The following is a 23,276-nucleotide window of genomic DNA, read 5'->3' on the forward strand; positions in this document are numbered from 1 at the left end:
AATGTAACGCGTCTATTACCGGCGACGGTCATCCTCCTGGTGAACTCGTAGTTCAACCAATTGACGTTCCATGTCAAGTAGGTGTCTTTCGCACACCATCTGGCGTACCCGGAGCTCTCTGACTTCGGCTTGTGATTCGGACAGTGCTTGCAGCAGGGTTTCATGGTTTCTCTCTTATCTCTCACGTGCATCTCCTAGATGAATGTTGTGGAGGGTATGCATTCTAGCATAGGCGACTACTTCTGTAATCTGATGTAGGGCTGTCCTGCCTTGAATCTCATTTCGGGACACTCTGCGGACCAAGATTGGCAAGACTCTATCTGTTGAGCCCCCATTGCTCAAGTCGTAAAAGCTTCGGTCGCTATCAAATGGCATAGACTGGTCTTGTCCTTGGCTCCATGTTTCCAAGCATTCCACTCACTCAGGGTCGGGCCACGAAAGAGCCGAACGAGGGTTAGGAATTGGAAAGGGAGCTGCTCGGGGTAGGTTTACAACCTCTGGTTTGGAGTTAGCATCATACGAAAGGTCTTCATCATGGTGATCATTCAAGGGGAAAAGGATGATCATTCTCTGGTTATTCTCCAAACCAACCAGCTATGACTTCATTCGGAAGGTACTGGTTGTCGAAGGGATGGAGTCCAGTTATGTTTTCTATGCGAGAATTTAGGGTAAGATTATAATTATTAGATGAACTATCTAGATAATTATTTAGAAAATCTTCATCAGTTACATCGCTATTTGTGAAGTGCATACTAGCTATGTGTAATCTAAACAGGATAAACCTTCGAATAAGTGACCTTAATTCCAAATTCACACAGAATAAGGTTAAGGCAAACTTATCACGGATTCTAAGTCTATGACATCCTAATTACATATAGCCTTAGTGTATCCACTTAGCAACTATCAACTTAGTAATGAAGATCCCGTTTTAAATTCTCAAGTATAAAGTACTTCTAGTAACACCAAATACTCCTATAGTATTTTAAATTTTAATGTTATGCTCTATTGTTCTCATTGTGGTAGGGTTGGTAACATTTTAGCATTGTTGCAACCACACACTTAAACTTAGGCACATGCTAGTCAACCCTCGGATAATATAGGTGATTAGGCTATATTTTCCCAGTTTTGACCATATGTCTCTAAGCCCACTTGTGTTACCCAACAATCGTAATTCTTTTTGTACTGTCCTAGTGACACTGATTTTAGTATGAATGCAGCATGTATACTTACTTAAATATTTTACTATTTAAAGTATAAACTCTTGGTCAGAGTATTTTTAATCCCTTATGTATTTATAGTTAGTATATCTTTTATGGGTTGATATACTTAATTCACTATAAACAATGCTCTGATACCAATCTGTCACACTCCAAAACCAAGAACGGCGGAAACGTTCTGGGGCGGAGGACGTCATGTGTAATATCAACAACAATGTAAAGTAGTAAACAAGCAACAACATCATCCATTGCATTAATAATATAATTATTATACAAATATGTTCTGTCAAATTTTGATAAACACTAAAGCATAAATCAAAATGAAAGATAAGGCTTGAACAAGCTCCATCTTCATTTCTCCTTGCATCGGTACCTGTCTATAATGACCTGAGGATACAAGTAATTTTGAAAGCGAGTATTAGCTTTGAAGCTGGTGAGATCATAAGTATTTAGTGTCTTAATTTGTATGTAAGAATTTGTAAGTGTATATGGATTGTAAGTGTTTGAAAAACCCTAGAATCCCTATGATTCCTTCTAGTAAATGAAGGTGTCTTCTACCAAGACCTAACTGTTCTGTGTGTGTGTGTCTCTTGTAAGAGGATGTATTTTCCAAAGTATAACTATCATTATCCAAAAATATAGTTTGTACATTAATGTTTAAGTGAGTTTATCACTAAAAATATGTAATGGAAAAATCAATGTAGTACTATGGTGTAGTGCCGAACTACAACCGTACCTATTACCTTAAATCTAGGGTAATACTTCCAAGTACTGTAGTATTTGATATAAATAACTACATCGATACTCAACTGCCTTATTTGAGGGATAAGGTATAATGTGATGTCTATCCCAGACTATACGCTCCCCTATCAAAGGGATTTTGGGACCTACCCACGACCCCTGCCTGAATGCAAGCCGTGAGCATCCACATTACTATTGATCATGTATACTCGATATAACTATCACAATTGCGGTGTGATTCATCAGTATAGTTAGATCCTGAACTGGTTCCGTGCTATAGCCCCTAGTGACGTCTATTCTATGTAGATGTAAGTGTACTCATGTAAGTGTGATCATGTAATTGTACTCATGTAAGAGCGATCATGTAATAGTATAGTAGTGTACTGAAATGTTCTACGTGTGCTAGCTGTAATGTGTGTTCTCTCTATCTAGCAAGTATAATAATGTAATCATTCTAGTATAGCTGTATATGTTCTCGTCCTAGTATAGTTCTATATGTTCTCGTCCTAGTATAGTTGTATATGTAATGTACTGAAAAGTTCTAGAAAGTATTGACTCATGAATGAACTGACTCATTGTATGATATCGCGTTCTAGTAATTATTCTAGTATCTTCCTAAACTACCCATATGGTAGTTTACTAGTAATCTATCTGGTAAGTATGGACATGGATGTATACCCTTGCTACCCAAGGGCATATGTTGAACTGGAAGGACCTTTTATGACTATATATGTACACATGATATATAATTAATATTTAAACGACTTTCGGACGAATACCCGATATCCCACCAGACCACATCTTAAGGCGCGAAAAGGAAATAGGGTGGATAGCCTTCCTAAGTCTTTTAAGCATTTCTTATATAACTATACATATAGAGGCATGCAATTTATAATATAAAAGCATAAATAAGTTTTGTAAGACATTTGAAATATAAGTATTATTTTAAGAAAAGATCGACTTGATGTCAATCTATAAAACAATTTGAAGGCATAAGTTTAATAAAACAGTTTAAGTATAAGGAAACATTTGTTTGAAACACAGTTGTAAATAAGTTTGAAAGGTAATGTACGGAGTAAGCTGTACAGTGTAAAAAGGAGTTTAAAACATATAAAATGTTTATAAAAAGTCATTTGAAGGAAACTGTTTGGTAAAACGGCTAATGAGTTGCCAAATCATTTGAATGCGGTATATTAATCACATGTGATTTATGTAATATGTAATATAATCCTACTTACTAATCACATGTGATTGACATAATAAGTAGCATTATTCTAATTGTATCCCCCCCCCCCCCATAAAACATTTAAAAAGAGTTTAAAACATTAGTTAAGGGGTATGAACTCACCTGCAGTAAGTGACTGGAATTGAATAGACTGTTATCGTACGGAAGGATCGGACAAGTGCTTGGTGTCAAGTGGAGACTTAGACACAGTCAATGATCCTAATTACATATAAAAACATATGTATATAAATAATTAGTGATTATAACACTAATTATACAAGTAATAACATTTAAGCGCGAGGAAAACACTTTTGGTCAAGTACTAGGAGGCTAAAGGGTTGCAAAAAAGGAGTGCAATGCCCCTAATGTGAGTTTAAGGTCAAAAAACCATATTCATTGGAGTTTACAGCCCAGGGGAGTAAGCTCCTGGCCGTAAACTCTCAACCAAGGCTTAAATGGAGCTTAGAATTATCACAACTCTAGTGGGGAATTGTTTCTAGGCTTAAACAAGTTTTTGGGCACCATATTGACTCCTTTGGGGAATTTACGGCCCAAAGACCCTTTTCCCTTGGAGTTTACGGCCGTAAACTCCCTTGGGAGGGTTCTTATGGTGCTTTCAAGTCTCAAACATTTCTGGGAACAATTCTAGGCTTTTGTACTTGGCTTTGGAAGAGTTTATGGCACCATTTGTACCATTTGTTGGAGTTTACGGCCATAGAACCTCTTGGGCCATAAACTCCCTCACACATGGGGTTCTAAATGTTTTACTTAGTCCATAACTCATCTAGGTACATGCCCAAATTGTCTCATGGCCTAGGGAAGTGTTTAGGGTGTCCTTTGACCCCTTTATGGGAGTTTACGGCCCAAGAACCATTCTTGGCCATAAACTCTTCAATACTTGTGCTTTTCTTATGTTTCCTAGGTCCTAAACACATTAAGGTATTTGCCAAAAATAGAGTCCAAGCCTTTGGGGGTGATTAGGGAACTTTTAGCCCTTGAAAAAGGGGTTTACGGCCCAAGAGCATATCTTTGGCCGTAAACTCCTAAAACTATATGGTTTTGATTGATTTCTAGCCTCTAATGTTCATACATAAAGTCCATAACTAGTTTCCTAACAAGGAATTGGGACTAGATGGCCTTTAGGCCTTGTTTTGGAGTTTACACCCCAAGAATGTTCTTGGGCCGTAAGCTCTCGGATCTCGTGTTTTGGACATGTAAATAATGTTATTAAGCATATAACACGTATTAAAACACATCTAGGGAAGTAGACTCACAATCTGGGATGAAAACCTGAAGATCCGTGAGAGAGAAATTGGCTTTTCTCTAAATGGAATTCAACTAATGAACCAATTTGGTTCAGAATTCTATTTATAGTCCTGAGATTTTTGGCAGAAAATGTTTCTATTCTCGGAATGGATTCTAATGATCTAGGGTAATGGAATTTACAGTGTTGCACAAAATCCTAGTGCAACCACTCTCCTAATATCCCTTTTTGGTGTAAAACCGTGAAACTGCCAAACTTATAGTTTAAGTCTGAATTTTCAATATAACTAATCTACATCTATTGGCTCGATATGGTTTATTCATAATGGAAATTTCAGGTTGTCACACTTGGTCAGCTGAGCCTCCCTCGCTAACAGTGTAGAAGCTTCAATCTCCATTGAAGGGTAAGGGTTGACCCTGTTCATGGATCTATTGGTTCAAGTTTATCTCCCACAAGTGTGTGGGGCCTTGAAATGTTGGTCGGGGGTTGAGGTTTGGGATTGGAGCCTCTTGAGGTAGGTTGATGACTTCAGGTTCAGAGTCAGAACCATCCAAAAATCCTTCAGCGTGCTGATCATCCAAAGGGATAGGATGATCCTCTTCTGGCTCTGCTTCAAGCCATCCAGCATTGCCTTCGTTTGGGAAGTACGGGTCGTCATGAGGATGGAATCCAGCCATGATATCTACGCAAGAAAAGGGGTATAAGATTCTAATATAAATAGACGTACTACTTAAGATAATTATAAGATGATCCTTACCAGTTACTTCAATACTTTCATAGTGCATACCAGTTATATGAAATCAAACCAATATAGACCTTCGAATAAGTAACCCTAACTTTAAATCCACAACCAGACAAGGAACATGAAGTAAAGGAAAGATCACAGATTCTAAGTCTATGACACCTTAAGTACATATAACCTTAGTGTATCCACTTAGAACCTATTGACCTACTAGTAAAGACCATTTTAGTTCTGAAAATAAGTAATTATAGTAACACAAAATACTCCTATAGTATTTTAAGTTCATGTTTTGTTCTAATGTTCTCATGGTAGTAGTGTTGGTAAGTTTATAGACTTGTTGCCACATCACAACCATTCTTGCGCATATACTAATCACTTCTTGGACCAACATAGTTGATCAAGCTATGTCATTCCTAAAACTGACCATTCATCCCTAAGCCTACTTGTGATGTTCAACAATCATAATACTTTTGTCCTGTCCTAATGACACTGATTTTAGTATGAATGTAGGTATGTATACTTAGTTAAATATTTTATTATTTAAAAGTATAAACTCTTGGTTAGAGTATTTTAATCCTGTTGTGTTTATAGTTTGTATATCTTTTATGGGTTGATATACTCGATTCACTATAAGCAATGCTCTGATACCAATCTGTCACACCCCAAAACCGGAACGGTGGAAACGTTCTGGGGCGAAGCACGTCGTGTACAATATCATAACAATGCAAAGTAGTAAACAAGCAACAACATCATCCATTGCATTAATAGTGTAGTTTAATACATATGTATTCTTTTCATAGTAATAAGACACAAAAAATGAATAATCAAAATAAAAGACGAGTCTTGACTGTGCTCCATCTTCTCAAAACATGCCATCGGTACCTATCTACTGATGATCTAAGAATACAAGTTATTTTGAAAGAGTAGATGTCACACCTTAAAACCAAGAACGGCAGAATACGTTCTGGGGTGGAGGAGGTCATGTCAAGTATCACAACATATGCAATATAGTAATCAAAGTACAACAACCATTACATTAATAGTAATAATTTTACATAGGTTACATTTCATAGCAACATCAACGTAAATACAGAACATAACATAGATGCAGCTTGGTTCTAGGCTGACTTAGCAAAAGCTCCCGGGATGTACCTGTCTATCGATGATCTGAGAATACAAGTTTTTTAAAAGCGAGTAAGAGCATGATTCTTTCCAATTAGGAATCATATTATGAAAGCTTTAATTAGACGACGATGAAAAATCTAAAACTTTCTAAACAATCGTCTGGTAAAACCCTATCTCACCGACTTTGAGAGTTTCTGTTATAAACATCTTGAGAGTCAAAAATGGAGGTCCATTGTTGCACTAAATCGAGATAGATGTCCCGTAACCAATAGACACCAGTACGTAGCCAATACAACTGATGATCCAGAAAACCTCTGAAAGCCGATTAGTAAGGAATACGAATCCGAAGACGACATGATCCTTCTAAGAACCAACCCAAGAACTACGCCCTCAGTGAAACAGAACTCTTGGAACTTCAAAATTGTGATCACGCCAGTGATGGTCTCACCATAGAAGTACATTATGTTCTAAGTACTGAAAAGCTCTATCTTTCCGAGAGCTTAGGACAATCCGAGATTCTTTATAAGAATTGGTCCAACCCTTGTTAGACCACGACTACTTTTGGGAATTCCATAAATTCCACCGTGGTCTATTCGCGTCTCCAATATGGATAAGATGTTTGTCGGACGTGACTTGTAACTTGTCAAGATTGAAATCATTGGGAAACCAACGTTGCGTAGAAGAACCTATAGGAAATCATGAACCGAGCAACCAAGCGAACGAAGCGAATCCGCATCCCGCTAGTGAAGGTCTGCTGGAACGCCAAGCGAAGATCGGAGTTCACTAGGGAGCGCGAGGACCACTCGAATAGGAAGTACCCTCATCTCTTTAATCGATTGTTCATGCATACTTCCTTGCCTAAACTATAATTTCGAGATGAAATTCCCTCCAACGGACGTAAACTCGGAGTTTACGACCGCAAAATCCAAATTTTTACTTCCTTATTTTTGGTTCGCTTGACGAATATTATTTAAAATATTCCAACGGGATTAACTCCGGCCAAAAATGTTTTGAGATGAATTTGGCTAATTTTTGAACTGCTTAAATGCGGAATTTATACAAATAAAAATTTTGGGTTGTAACATCATCCCCGCGTTAGAGGGAATTTTGTCCCAAAAATAGAGTTTAGGCAAGGAAGTAGGCATGAACAGATGTGACAACCAAATGTGACAACCCGAATTTATTATTTGTATAAATTGCGCATTTAAGCACTTCAAAAATTAGCCAAATTCATCTCAAAAGATATTTGGCTGGATTTAATCCCATTGGAATATTTTAAATAATACTCGTCAAGCGAACCAAAAATAAGGAAGTAAAACTTTGGAGTTTATGGACGTAAACTCAGAGTTTACGACCGCAAACCCCCGAGAGTATAAATATGACACTTAGTCATTTTCTCTCATTTTTCCAACTTCCACCTCAAGAACACTCAAGAAGTCCTCTCAAGTATCATATTTCTTTTCCGTCAAATCCGCCAAACCTAAGTGTTTCTTGCCTAAATTTTTTCATATAACACTTAATCTAGTCCTTTCACAACACTTCATCCATGGATTTTCGATTTAGCTTAGATCATCAAGTGTTCATCAAGAACACCAAGAACACACTAGTGTTTTTGGGTCCTAAAACACCCTTGCAAGCTTCCTCTAAGTAAGTATACCATTCCTAGCTAGTTATCTTCTTATTGTGCTTACAAATCCATGAAATAAACCCAAGAACATGTATTTACGGTTTGGGAATATCCCAAAACCGTAAACACCCCAAAAAGGGGTTTTGATGCCTCAAACTCCTTCTAATGCTTGCCTAATGAACTAGGGATTTGTATGAATGATCTAAGGACCGTGAAACACGTAGTGGATGGGGAAACCATGAGTTTATTGCAGTAAACTCATGGGTTTATGGTAGTAAACTCCCAATGAATGTTCAAAAACCGTAAACACCTTCTAAAGGGTGTTTTGATGCTCTTAACACCTTATATGGCTTGTATATGGGACTAGAACTTTGCATTATTAAGCTAGAACCACCAAGACACAAAAAAAAATGGACAAACATGAGTTTACAGCCATAAAATCATGTGTTTACGACCATAAACTCCCCAAGGAGTGGTCCAAGGACCGTAAACTCTATAAAGTGTCACTTTTGAGCCCTAGTCACTTCCATAGCCCTTGATTCGAGTCTAGCATAATTCCTTGAGTGAGATAAGACCTTTAAACACCCCATGGAACCACTAACATGTGTTTACGGCCATAAACTCATGGGGTTTATGGTCCTGAAACCGTAAACACCCCTAAGGGTCACCATTTGAGGAGTAAACTCCAATGTTAGGCCATACTCTCTTTATATGCAACCCCCCGGTACTCCTAGCACTTATGGTAAAGTGTTTCCATGCTTTAAGATGTCCTTACTTGCATAATTGGTTGTTAAATGACTAATTAGTTACTTAAATGTATAATTACTTGTCAAATAGGATCCGAGTGTGTGTTCAAGTCCTCAATTGACACATAGCATCCTATATCGTCCGTCCATTCGAATCACCCACGTCATGTGAGTTCATACCCCTGAATTAACATTTTTAAACGATTTTAACTGCTTTTATTTGGGGGGGGGGGGCAATACAATTTGAACTAAACAGTTATTAGATAAATCACATGTGATTAATAATTGTGTAGAAAAATAGATTTTGCTTGTCAAACTGCTTTATCCAGCTGAAAGTTTTCAAATCTTGTTTTAAAGTATAAATTTCTCTTTAAGATTATCAAAGATTTTCCAAACGTTTTCCAAAGGTTTTCCAAAGGTTTCAAGGCTTTTTTTATAAACTGACATCAAGTTATAAATTCTTATTTGTAAAGTTTTCCAAAGGTTTTACCAAAGCTTCTTTTATACTTTTATATTGTTATATGCATGGCTGTATATGTATAGTTATATAAGTAATGTTTAAAGGACTTAGGAAGGCTAACCCGTTGAAATTCCTTTTCCTCGTTTGGATGTGGTTTAAGGTTTCTGTTATCCGTTCGAAGGTCGTTTAAATATTAGTTATATATCATGTATACATATATGGTAATAAAAGCTCTCTCAGCCAGTTCATCTCCTTTGGGTGGCAAAGGCATCCTTCCATTATTCATATTTCTAGCACCCTATTAGCTATTATAGGAATAGTTAGGAGACTCTATTTACTCTTTCTAGTACGAAGAATTCCACAAGAGTCAGTTCATTTGTGAGTCTATACTAGTACTAAATTACTTTAAATAGTATGTGACACACTATTTGATAGATACGACGCTTCATAGCACCATCGCCGTGTAACCAGAGTCTACTGGAGGGAGAACGAACATTATGTGTATAGATCTATATGGGACAGACACTCCCGCACCCTGATAGCTAGCTACAGTCCGAGCCGGTTATGCCCATGGGTGACATAATGTCACTAACTCTACGCATGACATGGAGGGTCATCAGATACTCTATCGTCGATCAGCATGGTTACATATGAGTTCACATTCAACCCTTTTATTCACCTTTAGACTGAGCCAGGCGTATCGTTCATTCAATACCCTCCTAGAGTCTATGTTTTATTCACCTTTAGATTGATTCAGGCATATGGTTCATTCGATACGCTCCTGGAGTCTATGTTTTATTCACCTTTAGACTGAGCCAGGCGTATTGTTCATTCAATACCCTCCTGGAGTCTATGTTTCATTTGCTTTAAGTCGACAATATTACTGCTGAGGTATATATTATTTTCCCCTATTACTTTTACTTGTGATTTTCTCCCAATCCCTTTAAAGTAAAAACTATATTTTGGTAATGATAGTATTTTGGGGAAATTACTCCTTAAAACATAAAACTGTTGGGTCTTGGTAGAAGACTACTTTTGATAAAGATACTTGTCGGTTTAAACATAGAACGATTGAGTCTTGGTAGAAGACTGCTTTTATTTAGAAAATATAGGATTTTCTGGAAAAAAAACTCTAACACTCTATAGATTCTAAACTACCATCTTTCATGAGGTTATTTTGATTAAAAATGTGTATTTATACTAATGTCATTAAATACTTATGAACTCACCAGCATTATAAAAATGTTGATACTCGCTTTCAAAATAACTTGTATTCTTAGGTCATCGATAGACAGGTACATCCCAGGAGCTTTTGAGAAGTCAGCCTAGAACCAAGCTGCATATATGTTATGTTCTGTATTTACTTTGATGTTGCTATGAAATGTAACCTATGTAAAATTATTCCTATTAATGCAATGGTTGTTGTACTTTGGTTACTATATTGCATATGTTGTGATACTTGACATGACTTCCTCCACCCCAAAACGTATTCCGCCATTCTCAGTTTTGGGGTGTGACAGATTGGTATTAGAGCATTGATTATAGTGAGCTTAGTATATCAAATCATAAAAGATATACAACCTATAAATACATTGGGATAAAACACTCTGCCCAAGAAATTATACTTTAAAATATAACCATATTTTACAAAAGTATAAGAACATCTAGAATCTAAAGACTCGAGCAATGTATCACAAGAAGAACCAGAATAAAAGTCTTTGGATGTTGACCATTACCATCAAACCTGGGCAGTTATGTAATCATAGGCTGGAATAAATGTAACCCAATTAACTACATTTATTCGAGATGCGACTAACGTGTGCTTGGGAGTGATGGTGGTGTTGCAACAAATCTGAAACTTACCAAATAGGAATGCTAGAGCCAAACATAAAGATTAAAATAGTATGGGAGTATTTTATGATACTAAAAGACTCACATTAATCCCATAATCATATTCAGAAGTTAAAAATCAAACACTAATTAAAATTCCATAGGGGTATTTTAGGAACCATAAATAACCCTGTATGAAGAACTAAAAAGACCCTTATTGATATACCTATGATTACGAAGTGTGTACTCCCTAGTTATATATAGTAAGGATCTCATAGGCTAAGAATGTGTGGTTTCGCACTACTTCCTTTTCCTTGTTTGGATGTGGATATAGAGTAGTATCACATATTCGAAGGCCTATCAGATCTAAGTTATATATGATTTGTATACAATATGGAATTGTAGCAGGACCTGATATGGATCACCCACTGAAACGTTAATAATCTTTTAGGATTCTTTAGACATTTCCATTCTTGTGCGAAACCCTTTAGAAAACCTTATCCACTTCAGTGGCTGGCAGGAGAGTCGATTCAGACCCAGAAAAGGTTCATTGAGAAGGTTTCTAATTTGGAAATTAATGAATAGGGTCGAGACTATTGAAGCCTCCATCTACCTATACCTTTTAGGGACATCGGAAGGGAATTCGCTTGAACTTCCTAGATTCGAATCATCCATCATGAAGTGATGACACTCAGGGTTAGAATTAGAAGTATGGAAGAGTAGAGATTCAGTATGTCTACAAGAGAACCCTAGGTAAGTACCCAAAAAAAGCCAATGCCTGTTCTAGTCAGGGATAAGAGGTGGACAGAGGGAGCCAATGCATGGAACCCGAGAAGTGTCCTTTCCTCCTTATCATCACGCTAATAAATCCATAAAATAGTACAATTTAGTGAGTTAGTGATTACAGTACTCACACTATGTGCTAGTCAAACTCTCTTTCCCGTCGCAAGTCATACGATTATATCGAATCCCAAATCCTCGATTGAGAGTGTTTAGCCATAAGTCTTCATGAGCCTTTTCTTCCGTGATCTTCATTCCGAACTGTCCTCAAATCTTTCGAAAGCCGGAGAACGAATCTCTCCAATGTAAAGATAACTTAATTGGAATGACACCCATTTTGTGGCTTTTTGATGCACTTACTCCTACCTTGTTACCCAGACTGCATCATAGGGATGTAGGTTGGTGCTCAGATAACCATAATCTGTGGCACGGGAAAATTTATGCCTATTGTAGTAAAGAAAGATACATCTAGGGTTAACCATCATCTCTCATCAGCTTGTTTTCATTTTTCGTTTAGGAAAACCATGCCTCTAAAGAAACGTAACCAACCTGTTAGCAAGACACCAATCCTTCTATTCGATGAAGCTGTGTTTCAAGTTGCAGTCTCAGTAGCCGTAGCAGCTATCATGGCTCACCTGAACGCTAGCAACGCCAATGTTAGCAGGAGCCCTATCGGGACTCCCGATCAAAGCAATGGATAGCAGCAACCAACACCTGCGTATCCAGCCACCCAAGAACCTCAACTAGATCCATTAAAAAGAAAGTTCAAGAGCAAAGAGGGAAGTACCTCGACTCAAGGACCTTCCGAAGGGAAACAATCCAAAGTGGTCAATGCCTCTGTTAACCCTTCTGTCTCGACTCCAAGAAGACCATACCTAGGAAACCTCCCCTGTTGCAGCAAGTGTAATTACCATCATCATGGTATCTGTTGAGAACTCTTTTGCATTAGGTGCAACATGAAAGGGCATACCGCTCATAGCTGCAGAACCCCTATTTAGTTCATTACATCAACCACCAATGTTGGGACCAGTCCAATATGCCATCTATGTGGTGAAGTTGGACACCTCAAGAGGGACTGCCCAAATGAAAGAAATGACAAGGGAGAAGGAGGAGTCTAACTCTAATGCCTAGGGGAAGCATCAAAGGGCTCGGTAGAATTTTGGTACGTCTCTAAATCCTAAGTTGCTAACCAAGAATTGTAAATAAATAGGTAAATTCTAATTGTAATTACTCTCTTGTTAAGGCGAAAGTCGCAGCACTGTTGAAAAACTCAAAAATTCATCAGGTAAAGTTATAATGGCATGGTACATACGTTAAGGCCTTTAATAATTAAGATTGATAGACCTCGAGTGAGTGATGCGACCTTATTCCCTGTTCCTTGTTTGGTTGTGGATTTAGGGCGGAGTTGCTCAGTCAACAGTCCTTGCAATCTTAATTATGCATGACTACTGTATACTAGGCGATTATAGAGACGCCTCGTGTGAAATCCATTCATGAAAAATACACTATTCCAAAACATTAGGACCCCCTAGAGTTTTGCATCAGTCTTATCGGTCCAAGTGTCCGCGATAGTGATACCATGGATGAAACCCGAGACGCTGAGAACTTATGTGCCCCGTTCAGCACATTGTCCTATCTATCTTCATTCCATATCAGGTCGATGTTCGTTAAATTCGACATTGCCATCAATCATGGTTCGACTTGGTGCGATCATGTGAAAATTCCTAGTGCTGTGTAAAGAGAACTTTCACCATAGCCTGTGTGCCAAATAAAGATTCTTCCAAACCTAATAAGAAAACCTAATGCGAACCGCCAGTTGTCTCTCTTATCCAAACCATCCAAAGTACCCAGGAGAAGGGTACCATGCGCTGTTAACCAACCCCTCCTTAGACAAATAGAACCCAAAGCGAAAGGCACTACAGGTATCCCAGAAGACAATAACCGTCTGAAGCCTACACGGTAGATCCCTCCAAAAGACCCTTAGCACCTCTCAACCAGATTCGTGAATCAAGAGAAAGAACTCGTGGGATTAACTTGCTACTACTGAGTATGTGCATTAGAGTGGTATATAATTTAAATCAATACGATTTAAGATGTGTGCTTCCTCCCTACCCCATGTTCCATGTTTGGTTGTGGGTCTGGGGTGGGGCAACACATCTGAACACCCCGTCGATCTCAATTATATACGACTTGCATACACCAAGTATTAGTGATTAAGCCGCTCTACCACGAACCTTGTAATGAGACCCTTCATCCTATCCCATAGAATAGGAGTTGGAGTCAAGGAACCCACTGTGGGTTGAGCTACTAAAATGACTACAAAATCCAAAATTTGTGGACATCCCGGTTAAGCCAACATAGTAGCTAACACACTCAGTCAGAAAAAGTAACTCGAGCATAAGAGTCAAACATTGACTACGACCATCCATTCACGCTTTATTCCCCAAATTAAGCATCTCAGTAGTGAGTCCCAGAAACCTGAAAGCTGTAGCAGGTAAAACTCTGAGAGAAATGGATGAGAAGAAAATCAGAGGTTCAGAGTGACGGAACCCTGAATTCTCTAGATTTGATCTAGATTGAGGAAACTCTGAAACACTGGAAGAGTAGTTGCAGAAGATACTCGCACTGCTCAGGCACTTCATCCATCCCGTTACAGACGAGTAGTGCCTAGGACACACCGCCTCCTCATGCGAGAGAAGTCACCAGTACCCTTTAGGCGATTGACCGCATTCATCGGAGTGAATACTAGATTGCCAAGAACCACAAGATAACCATCACGACCGAGAGTACTTGAGGATAGTAAGCGATAAGTTGTGTCAAGCTATATAACCCAGGTCGTACAAAGATTATAGACTCGACACCAGTCTAGGTGCTAGGCGATGGGTTATACGAGAACATGTGCTTCCCACGAACTAGAAAGAGCTGACACCTTAGAGAATGAGGCATGTCTTAGAGATCCGTTGGACTACTAGGTGTTCCAAGAATATTATCTCAACGGAAATAGTAGAACCACCTCCCGAGATAGTCCAACACTTCAGAAAATCTTCAAGGAATAAGTTAGCCCTGAAAAGAGACTGATATCCATGAAATAGCAAAGTGAGTAAGAACATGATTCTTTCCAGTTAGGAATCATATTGTGAAAGCGTCAATTAGACGATGATGAAAAATCTAAAATGTTCTAAACAATCGTCTGGTAAAACCCTATCTCACCGACTTTGAGAGTTTCCGTTAGAAACTTCTCGAGAGTCAAAAATGCAGGTCCATTGTTACACTAAATTGAGATAGATGTCCCGTAACCAATAGATACCAGTACGTAGCCAATACATCTGATGATCCAGAAAACCTCCGAAAGCCGATCAGTAGGGAATACGAATCCGAAGACGACATGAGCCTTCTAAAAACCAACCCAGGAACTGCACCCTCAGTGAAAGAGAACTCTTGGAACTTCAAAATGGCGATCACGCTAGTGAAGGTCTCACCATAGAAGTACATTATGTTCTAAGTACTGAAAATCTCTATCTTTACGAAATCTTAGGACCATCCGATATTCTTTATAAGAATTGGTCCAACCCTTGTCAAACCACGACTACTTTTGGGAATTCCATAAACTCCACCATGGTCTATTCGCGTCTCCAACATGGACAAGATGTTTGTCGAACGTGACTTGTAAAATCCCACTCATCAAGAACGAAATCATTGGGAACCCAACGTTGCATAGAAAAAGCCGTAGTAAATCATGAACCGAGCAACCAAGCGAACAAAGCAAATCTGCATCCCACTAGTGAAGGTTCGCTAGAACGCCAAGCGATGACCAGAGTTCACTTGGGAGTGCGAGGACCAACCGAATACGATGTACCCTCATCTCTTTACTTGATTGTTCATGCCTACTTCCTTGCCTAAACTCTAATTTCGGGGCAAAATTCCCTCTAACGGGGGGATGATGTGACAACCCGAAATTTTTATTTGTATAAATTCCGCATTTAAGTACTTCAAAAATTAGCCAAATTCATCTCAAAATATTTTTGGCCCGATTTAATCTCGTTGGAATATTTTAAATAATACTCGTCAAGCGAACCAAAAATAAGGAAGTAAAAATTTGGAGTTTATGGATGTAAATTCAGAGCTTACGACTGCAAACCCCCGAGAGTATAAATATGACACTTAGTCATTTTCTCTCATTTTTCCAACTACCACCTCAAGATCACTCAAGATATCCTCTCAAGTATCATATTTCTTTTCCGTCAAATACGCCAAACCTAAGTGTTTCTTGCCTTAGATTTATTCATATAACACTTAATCTAGTGTTTTCACAAGACTTCATCCATGGATTTTCGATTTTGCTTAGATCATCAAGTGTTCATCAAGAACACTAAGAACACACTAGTGTTTTTGGGTCCTAAAACACCCTTGCAAGCTTCCTCTAAGTAAGTACACCATTCGTAGCTAGTTATCTTCTTATTGTGCTTAAAAATCCATTAAATAAACCCAAGAACATGTATTTACGGCTTGGGAATATCCAAAACCCTAGACACCCCCAAAAAGGTGTTTTGACGCCCTAAACTCCTTCTAATGCTTGCCTAATGATCTAGGGATTTTTATGAATGATCTAAGGACCGTGAAACACAAAATGGATGGGGAAACCATGAGTTTACTACCGCAAACTCATGGGTTTACGGTAGTAAACTCCCAATGAATGTTCAAAAACCATAAACACCTTCCAAAGGGTGTTTTGAGGCCCTTAACACCTTATGTGGATTGTATATGGGACTAGAACTTTTCATTCTTAACCTAGACCCACCAAGACACAAGAAAAATGGACAAACATGAGTTTATGGATGTAAACTCATGTGTTTACAACTGTAAACTCTCCAAGGAGTGGTCCAAGGACTGTAAACTCTATAAAGTGTCCATTTTGAGCCCTAGTCACTTTCCATAACCCTTGATTTGAGTCTAGCATAATTCCTTGAGTGAGATAAGACCTTTAAACACCCAATGGCACCACTACCATGAGTTTGCGGCCGTAAACTCATGGGGTTTATGGTACAAAAACCGTAAACACCCCTAAGGGCCATCATTTGAGGAGTAAACTCCAATGTGAGGCCATAGTCTCTTTATATGCAACCCCCAGTACTCCTAGCACTTGTGGTAAAGTGTTTCCATGATTTAGGATGTCCTTACTTGCATAATTGGTTGTTAAATGACTAATTAGATACTTAAATTTATCATTACTCGTCAAATAAGATCCAAGTGTGTGTTCAAGTCCTCAATTGACACATAACATCCTATATTGTCCGTCCATCCGAATCACCCACGTCAGGTGAGTTCATACCCCCGAATTAACCTTTTTAAACGATTTTAACTGCTTTTATGGGGGGGGGGGGATACAAGTTGAACTATACAGTTATTAGATAAATTGTAATGCCTGGGTTTCAGGGCTTAGCATTTTTGGACGATGTAATAGTCTAGGTCAACTATTGTAACTCTTTTTGAAGTAATAAAGATGAAATATTTGAATTCAATGTGAATTATGTGTATTATAAGTATATAGTTAATAAAGAATAAAAATAAGCATCAAAATTAAAGTGTGAGATAATTCTTACATCTCTACATAAACTTGTAGCGGTCGAAACAAGGATTCCAGGGATATAAAGAACGCCAAAATCCGAGTTAGAACGAAGAAGTTATGGCTCGCCGAAGTTTTACGGCAAAACCGGCACGACATCAGGAGATGTAAATAGTGATTTTACGATGGAGGAATTTTTAGCCTTAATGATCTAAATCAAAGTTGTACTATATGTTAAACCGAGAACATCCATAAAAAGAATGCCCAACTCTGAATTCGTGTGAGGAAGTTATGATTTTTCTAAGATTCAACTTAGCAGTGCACGACCCGAAACTCGAATTTTAGTTCGAGCGGTTTTCGGCTTACGTGACCTGAATGATAGTTGATGATCTCATTAATAGGAACTAACGGTAAAAATACAGATGAAAACAGAGTCCGTACGTAGAAGTTATGAATTTTACGTGGACGTTTAATAGTATAATCTACTTGTATTGTTAAATTTATGATCGGTCGAGAATTAGCTGACCGAGTCAAAATGAAAGTTTACAAATCTTTATTTTACCTACGCGTGGATATAAAGAACATAAAATACGGAGGTCGTATGTGAAAGTTACGGAATTTAGAAGTTGGAAGTGTGCTGTGCGAAAATGGGTGATGTGGCACAATCTTGGCCACTGCTTTCTCCCCAAGTCTTGCCACTAGATGGTGACATGTGGCACCAAGATCAGTCAATTTTCACCCTATAAATAGAAATTCTCCTACCCTCATTTTCTTCACACCTTTCTCATTCTTTCTTCTCTTTACTCTCTCTCTAGAATCGCTCTCTAGCCCTAAAACCCCCAGAAAAGCCTAGGGAACCTCCCTAGAACGAGTTGGAAGCCCCGGAGTGCTCAACGGCTCCGAGAAGAAGAGCTTTTCAGCTCGGGAACGCTGCTCCAAGAAAATCCCGGTTTTATATAAAACCCGCTGTAAGTGAGCTACGCCTACGCTATTTTAGATATATCGTTTATTTAATTATAGTAACGTTATTAGAAACTTATAATAAATACTTGGGCTATTATTATGGGTTATATAAGTATTGTTTGACACTTATATAATAGTAATAATAGCTAGACTTTTAATTAGTCTCGGCGAATAATAGACTAAACTCTAGTGGTAATAATACTAGGTTTCGTCGAAGGAAATTATTTTTAAGATGCGAAGCACTGTCTGAGTTCAGATTCGCCACATTTTCAGGTGAGTGCATAGTTACTTTCACCTTATATATAGATATGAAGTATTTTATATAAATTACGTGTTATGTGTGCATATTATATGTATACTTGCTATCTATGCTGGATGAACGATTTTATAGATTTTTTTTTTAAAAATGATATAAAATGTATATGTATTTTAATGTGTTGGGTAAAACATGAGTAGATGTAATAGTTGTTGTGTGACAAAGTAAAATAATGAGAGGGCTTGTTATAGATGTTATTGATGATCCAGTCATCTAGCGGAGTATAGATGACTACCACGGACTACTCTAGACAGTCCAGTGGAATGCTAGCAGGCTCTCAACCTGTAGGTGTTTATTTGAACTGTGTGCTCACTAGGTGTACTCCATCCCCCACATAATTGCCTTAAGGACATTTATTGCTGAGGAATCCCCATAGTAGTAGTGTACATCCCGATAAAATTCCTTAGACTAGGTCCCTTGTGTTAGATGTTTTAGGGACGTAAAGTGAGGATAACGAGAACGGATAATCGGGTTGTTTGGTTTGATAAAGTTAATAAACTTATTTATTGTGGGTTGAAAACCCTATGTGCTCACCAGGCTCCCAAGCTTGACCCACTTAGTTTCTTGTATTAGGTAGTGGCACATGAGCATAGATGTTATGTCTTGGGATGAGAGATTAAGGAATTTTAGGCCTTTAAATACGGAATAATGTAGTAAGGCCTATGTTGTATTGTTTATGCTTATGATCTGTTTCGAACATGACATCCTGAGTCTTTTTAATGAAATACATTTCTACGGAAATGCTTTTGATAAATCTTTATGATATTTTGTTTTGGGACAAATTCCGCAACACTTTTATTTACAATGTTACTCTGATTTTTAAACAAAGCATAAACAAAATCTGCATTTTCTGACCATGAAAATGGGTATGTCACATAAATCACATGTGATTAATAATTGTATAGCAACATAGATTTTGCTTGTCAAACTACTTTATCCAACTGAAGGTTTTCAAATCTCGTTTTCAAATCTTGTTTTAAAGTATAAATTTCTCTTTTAGATTATCAAAGATTTTCCAAAGGTTTTCCAAAGGTTTCAAGGCTTGTTTTATAAATTGACATCAAGTCAATATTTCTTAATTGTAAGGTTTTCCAAAGGTTTTACCAAAGCTTCTTTTATACTTTTATATTGTTATATGCATGACTGTATATGTATAGTTATATAAGTAATGTTTAAAGGACTTAGGAAGGCTAACCCGCTGAAATTCCTTTTCCTTATTTGGATGTGGTTTAAGGTTTCCGTTATCCGTCCGAAGGTTGTTTAAATATTAGTTATATATCATGTATACGTATATGGTCATAAAAGCTCTCTCAGCCAGTTCATCTCCTCTGGGTAGCAAAGGCATCCTTCTATTATTCATATTTCTAGCACCCTAGTAACTATTATACGAATAGTTAGGAGATTCTATTTACTCTTTCTACTACGAAGAATTCCACAAGAGTCAGTTCATTCTTGAATCTATACTAGTACTATATTACTTTAAATACAATGTGACGCACTATTTCCCAAGACGACGCTTCATAGCGCCATCGTCGTGTAACCAGAGTCTCCTGGAGGGAGAGTGAACATCATGTGTATAGATCTATATGGGACAGACACTCTTGCACCCTGACTGTTAGCTACTGTCCGAGCCGGTAAGGCCCATGGGTGACATAATGTTCACTAACTCTACGCGTGACCTGGAGGGTCATCAGATACTCTATCGTCGATCAGCTTGGTTACATACAAGTTCACATTCAACCCTTTTATTCACCTTTAGACTAAGCCAGGCGTATCGTTCATTCGATACCCTCCTGGAGTCTACGTTTTATTCACCTTTAGATTGATCCAGGCGTATGGTTCATTCGATACCCTCCTGGAGTCTATGTTTTATTCACCTTTAGACTGAGCCAGGCGTATTGTTCATTCAATACCCTCCTGGAGTCTATGTTTCATTTGCTTTAAGCCGAAAATATTACTGCTGAGGTATATATTATTTTCCCCTATTACTGTTACTTGTGATTTTCTCCCAATCCCTTTAAAGTAAAAACTATATTTTGGTAATGATAGTATTTTGGGGAAATTACTCCTTAAAACATAAAACTGTTCAGTCTTGGTAGAAGACTGCTTATGATAAAGATAATTCTCGGTTTAAACATAGAACGATTGAGTCTTGGCAGAAGATTGATTTTATTTAGAAAATATAGGATTTTCTGTAAAGAACTCTAACACTTTTTAGATTTTAAACTACCATCTTTCATGAGGTTATTTTGAATAAAAATGTGTATTTATACTAATGTCATTAAATACTTATGAACTCACCAGCATTATAAAAATGCTGATACTCGCTTTCAAAATAACTTGTATTCTCAGGTCATCGATAGATAGGTACATCCGGGGAGCATTTGAGAAGTCAGCCTAGAACCAAGCTGCATCTATGTTATCTTCTGTATTTACTTTGATGTTGCTATGAAATGTAAGCTATGTAAAATTATTACTGTTAATGCAATGGTTGTTGTACTTTGATTACTATACTGCATATGTTGTGATACTCGACATGACGTCCTCCACCCCAGAACGTATTCCACCGTTCTCGGTTTTGGGGTGTGAAAGTAGATCAACATTTAAGTTGGTGAGTTGATAAGTATTTAGTGTCAATGTTTGTATAAGTTCGATGAAAATGTTTGTAAATATTCAATGTAAATGTTTGTATATGTTTGAAAACTCCTAGAAAATCCTATTTTTTCTACTAGTATAAAAAGTAGTCTTCTACCAAGGCTTGGTTGTTTTGAATGTTTAATTCTCTGAAAAGTGGATGTTTTCCCCAATTATGACTATCATTACAAAAATATAGTTTTATATTACCCTTTATGTGAGAAGATCACAATTTGAATATAATGGGAAAATGTATGTGTACTGTAGTATTATTTGTATTAACTACTGAAGTAATAACTACCTTAAAACCAATGGTTTAATTAAGGCATATTGTGATAAGATTGTTACCATACTAAACCGACTATAACACGCCGATGAAAGACGTCGGAAGAAATGACATTTGGCACTCGTAGACTTTCAAATCCCACTATAGCGAACAACAAAGGTGTAGGATAGTCAATCCAGTATAGATCTATGCGCAAACCCACGCTCTCCCTCCAGGAGATTCTGGTTACAAAACGTGACACAAAGAGATGGTCACTATGTCATGAAGTAGTATCTCACATTATGTTATTTCTGAACCTTGTAATAGTATACTTGTTATAGTAATAGTATTCTCTGTATAGTATTCTCTATTATAGTATTCTCTGTTATAGTATTCTCTATTATGGTATTCTATGTTATAGTATTTGTATATGATAGTGCTCTCCTAAACTATACCTATTATAGTTTACTAGTGATTTCTGTAATTGAATAAATGACCGAATGTATACCTTTGCTACCTGAAGGTATTGAACTGATTGATAGTACATTTATATCTACGTATGTATACATAATATATATCTAATATTTAGACGACCTTTGGACAAATAACCGATATCCTAAGTCCACATCCAAACAAGGAAAAGGAAATAAAGCGAGTTAGCAGTCCTAAGTCCTTTAAACATTATTTATATAACTATACATATATAGACATGCTTTTGACAGTATATAAGTTTAAAAGAGGTTTTGTAATACATTTAAAGAGTTTTGAACAATAAATAATAATGACTTGATGTCACTTTACAAAATGATTTAAAAGTAGTTTGTTTGATAACACAGTTTAAATTCAATGAAATCCTTTGTTTGAAATCTAGTTTGAAGTATATAAAATCCTTTGTTTGAAACATAGTTATAAATCACATGTGACTGATTATATAACTAACATGTTTTCTACTTGTATTCCCCCATAAAATCATTTAAAATCATTTAAAAGATAAGTTAAGGAGTATGAAATCACATGTAGTGAGTGATGTGAATGAAAGATCAGTATAGGATACTAAGTGTCAAGTGAAGACGTGAACACACACGGATCCTATTTAGCATATAATGACACATATATGTATCTAATTAGTGTTTATAACATCTAATCATGAAATGGAACAACCTTAGGGACTAGGTAACACTTGTATTGAAGTGTTAAACCACATAGGATTGCATATAAGGGAAGTACGGCCTCACATAGGAGTTTACAGCCAACATGGAAGTCTCACATGACTTTACGGCCAAAGGGGTTCACGGCCCTATGAGTTTACGGCCGTAAACTCATGGTATTTTGTACCGAATTGTGTGTTAAGGTCTTACAAGTCACTAGGAAGTGTTCTAGGTTCAAATCAAGCCTTAGGAAGGAGTGGTGGCACAAATGCACCACTAATTAGGGTTTACCGCCCAAGGAGATTGCCTTGGCCGTAAACACCTTTTGTTCTTTATTTTCTTGATGTTTTCTAGGTTCTTAACATGTGATTCAAGTAAATAACAAGCTAAGGGTAGTGTACTTACTTATAAGAAGCTTGTAAGGGTGATTAGGATCCAAGAACACTAGTGTGTGTTCTTGGTAAATTGAAGAACACTTGAAGATCTATCAAAATGGAGTGATTTTATGGATGAAATCAAAGGGTTGTAATAGATAAAGAGATGTAAAAAAATCAAAGGAAAGAATTCTTACATTTTTGGAAGATGAAGATGAAGATCCTTTGATAATCGAGAAAGAATTCAGGTTTCTAT

The sequence above is a fragment of the Lactuca saligna genome, chromosome 8 (genome assembly GCF_052625555.1).
Source record: "Lactuca saligna cultivar CGN05327 chromosome 8, ASM5262555v1, whole genome shotgun sequence".
Classification (NCBI taxonomy): domain Eukaryota; kingdom Viridiplantae; phylum Streptophyta; class Magnoliopsida; order Asterales; family Asteraceae; genus Lactuca; species Lactuca saligna.